Source organism: Otolemur garnettii, unplaced genomic scaffold, assembly GCF_000181295.1.
Source record: "Otolemur garnettii isolate 467f Iridium unplaced genomic scaffold, OtoGar3 scaffold00217, whole genome shotgun sequence".
Taxonomy (NCBI): Eukaryota; Metazoa; Chordata; class Mammalia; order Primates; family Galagidae; genus Otolemur; species Otolemur garnettii.
The window spans coordinates 2,329,762-2,333,855 of record NW_003852612.1 but is presented as its reverse complement, the minus strand read 5'-3'; the positions used below and the strand labels follow the sequence as shown (position 1 = coordinate 2,333,855).

Genomic DNA, 4,094 nt, shown 5'->3' with positions numbered 1-4,094 from the left:
AAAAAAAAAAAAAAAACTCCCTGAATTAATGCAGGCCTTAGTGGAGCATCAAGTTTAAGGTGACCAGACATCCAGCTTTTGGCGGGACAGTCCCGATTTCTAACAATTTGTCCCGTGGTGTTTTAAAAAAGTCCTGATTTGGGGAAAGGATGCATGACAAGCTAGGGAACAGCTGGAAAATGGGAAGGGAATATATTTTGGCTGCTGAAAAGGTTAATGTAACTCCATTTGAGAATGAACAGGTTAATGTAACTTCATTTGGAAATGAAAAGGCTAATGTAAACTCCCTACTCCCCTCCTGGGCAAGGTATCAGGAGACTGGCTCCCTCCCTTGCTTCTAGGCAAGGACAGTTAGCTCAGAAGGAGCCAAACTGTCTGGAACAAACAAGTAGGGCCCCCCTCTCATCCCCCCACAGAGTAAGGTGACCAGACATACCGATTTTTAACAATTTGTCCTGTGTCCTGCAGCGTTTTAAAAAAGCCCGGATTTTTGGAAAGAATGCACGACAAGCTAGGGAACATGGGAGAACAGGAAGGGAATATACGGTTTTCGGCCGCCATGTGGCTATTTCACCAGGATATGCATTTTATATCATTTTTGTTAATTTTATAATGTTAAACTTTAATAATAACAAATCATTGTTGAGAACTGATTATCGAGAACTGCTTATCAAAGTTTGCATTGTTGTCAGGCCCCGCCTCCCCCAATGGTGTGCCGCTTTACCAATGTTAGAATTTGGTCACCTTAATCAAGTTGATTGTTTAAATAGAAACTGGATAGTGCCTGTGGCTCAGTGGGTAGGGCGCTGGCCCCATATACTGAGGGTGGTGGGTTCAAACCTAGCCCTGGCCAAACCTCAACAACAGAAAAAATAACCGGGCGATGTGGCGGGCACCTGTGGTCCTAGCTACTCGGGGAGGCTGAGGCAGGAGAATCACCTAAGCCCAGGAGTTGGAGGTTGCTTGAGCTGTGATGTTACGGCACTCTACCAAGGGCGATAAAGTGAGACTCTGTGTCTAAAAAAAAAAATAGCCGGGCTTTATGGAGGGTAGTCCCAGCTACTCAGGAGGCTGAGGAGGGTAGTCCCAGCTACTCAGGAGGCTGAGGCAATCGCCTAAGCCCAGGAGTTGGAGGTTGCTGTGAGCTGTGATGCTACAGCACTCTACTGAGGGCGATACCTGGAGACTCTGTCTCTAAAAAAAAAAAAAAGAAACTTACTGTCGCTGGTCTGAACTTGAGCATTCATTTATCATTTATTCATCTATCAGTTTATCCAAAAATGTATTAAACTTCTGCTGAATTTAGGGCCAAGCATTGTACAGTGCCAGGGACACCATTCTCTTTATGTTGATTCAAAACACATGGAATTTGTGAAGGGGGTTGGTAAAGTCAAGGTAGTGATACCAGGCTGTCGGTCTTATTGTACAAAGCTGAATAAGGCATGATCTTTTCTTTCAGGGAGTTTTCAGGCTAGGGAGGTAGGCATGTAACAGTGTAATATGTGTTACAAGTGTCATGCTGGAAACCCATACTGACTGTAATGGGCACAGAGAACGCAGCAGTCAATTCTATTGGCCAAAACTATTGAAGAATGGGGTGCTTAATCAGGAAAGGCTTCATAGTGATGGTAACTTGAAAATCAGACAGGTAGAGAGAAGAGAAGAGAAGGGACTGATATTGCTGGCAAAGAGCTGAGAGAACCGTGCTTACAAGGTGAACCAGATTGCACAGCTAGCTGCCTAGCAATCAGGATGTGGGGGCTACTGTGGGAGACAGCAGGAAAGTCAGGTTAAGGGCAGAAAATACAGGGCTGTGAAGGTTAATTTTAAGTGTCAACTTGACTGGAATACCCAGCAAAGCATTATTTTTGAGTGTGTCCATGAGGGTGTTCCTGGAGGAGATTACGGTGTGAATCTGGGTAGATTAGGTGGGGAAGACCCACCTTGAATATAAGTGTGCCCCTACCTAATCGGCTGGGGGCCCTCTGAGAGAACAAAAACAAGAAAAAAGGCAGCTCTATCTTCTGGAGCTAGAACACGTTCTTCCTTGCCTGTCCCTGCACAACAGAACGCCAGGCTCTGCGACCTTTGGTCTCCAAGACTTTCATCAGTGGCCACCTGGTTTCTCAAGCCTTTGGCCTTGGACTGTGAGTTACGCCATGGTTTCTTGGTTCTGAGGCCTTTGGACTTGAGCAGAGCCACGCTACTGGCATCACAGGGTCTGAAGCTTACAAGACAACCCTGCCTTGGTACCTCACGGCTTCCTAATTGTGTGAGCCGATTTCTCTAATAGATCTATCTCATACAAATATATATATATCATATTGCTTCTGTCTTTCTGGAGAACCCTAATACAAGAGCTTTATTATCTTTATAAGAAGTTTGGGCTTTATCCTGTAGGCAAGTGGGAGCCACTGGGGAGCTATAGTCATGTGCCTTTAGATGAGATGATTTACTAAGAGTGGATGGTTATGTTGTTTTGAGATAGCACAGAAATTCTTGAAGCAAAAGAGAGGTGAAATGCTTTATGACATTTTTCTCTTTTTGAACCTAAACATTTTTGTAGAGACACAGGGGCAAATAATGAAACTTTTTTTTTTTTTTTTTTTTGGCCGGGGCTGGGTCTGAACCACCGCCTCTGGTATATGGGGCCGGTGCCCTACTCCTTTGAGCCACAGGTGCTGCCCCAAATAATGAAACTTGAGGAAGAAAAAGTAAAGAGGTACTTGCAAAGTAGTCTGAGCACAGACTTTTTTAGATTTTTATGATTTTTTTCCTCCCCAGTCTTTTTATGTTTATACTTAATAATGTTAATAAGTAACAACTAAAGCTGGCATAAACCTGCTTTAGAACCACTAGTAACTGTCAGTAAGTGTGTACCCCAGAGAAGCAGTGGCTGAATTCAGGTATTTTTTTTTTTTTTTTGAGACAGAGCTTCAAGCTGTTGCCCTGGGTAGAGTGCTGTGGCATCACAGCTTACAGCAACCTCCAACTCCTGGGGTCAAGCCATTCTCCTGCTTCTGCCTCCCAAGTAGCTGGGACTGCAGGCACCTGCCACAACGCCCAGCTATTTTTTGGTTGCGGCCATCATTGTTTGGCGGGCCCAGGCTGGATTCAAACCCACTAGCTCAGGTGTATGTGGCTGGTGCCTTAGTCGCTTGAGCCACAGGTGCTGAGCCATGAATTCAAGTATTTTATACTAAAAAAACTGACCAGGCTTGGTGCCTGTAGCTCAGCAGCTAGGGCGCCAGCCACATACAATGGAGCTGGCGGGTTCTATGCCAGCCCTGGCCTGCCAAACAACAATGACAACTACAACCAAAAAATAGCCAGCCGTTGTGGTGGGCGTCTGTAGCTCCAGCTATTTGAGAGGTTAAGGCAAGAGAATCACTTAAGCCCAAAGAGTTTGAGATTACTGTGAGCTGTGATCCATAGCTCTACCCAGGGTGATAGCTTGAGATTCTGTCTCCCCCCCTCCCCAAAAAAGAACAAGTAAATAAATACAAACAATAACAAAACTGACCAAAAGGGAATGGAATGACAATGTCTAGATTTCTCTCCTGGCCTGATTTGATATGTAGGCCATAAGGATTATCTTGGAGGAAGGGGTAAAGTCATCAGACGGGTTCTATATGGCAGGCACTGTCCTAAACATTTTGGTGGGGGGAGGGTGGGGAGACAGAGTCTCACTGTGTTGCTCCAGGCTAGAGTGCCATGGAATCAGTCTAGCTCACAGCAAACCCAAACTCCTGGGTTCAAGTGATCCTCATGCCTCAGCCTCCTGAGTAGCTGGGACTGCAGACATATACCACAACCAGCTAGTTTTTCTATTTTTAGGAGAGATGAGGTCCCACTCTTGCTCAGTATTCTCCAACTCCTGAGCTCAAGTGATTCTCCTTCCTGGGCCTCCCAGAATGCTAGGATTACAGGGGCCACAGGGGCCAGCCACTATACCTGATACCTGGCCCTAAACATTTTACATATATTAGTTCATATAATTTCATTGGTTTGGGCCCATTATCATCCTTTTTTTTTTTTTTGTAGAGAGAAGAGAAGATCAGGGACTGATATTGCTGGCAAAGAGCTGAGAGAAC

General features: G+C 45.1%; 1 protein-coding gene across 2 annotated transcripts in view; it reads left to right on the top strand.

Annotated features, from left to right (window-relative positions):
- Positions 1 to 4,094, top strand: part of NCOA4 (nuclear receptor coactivator 4) — a 27,583-nt gene that overhangs the window by 4,484 nt on the left and 19,005 nt on the right. The window lies entirely within an intron of this gene.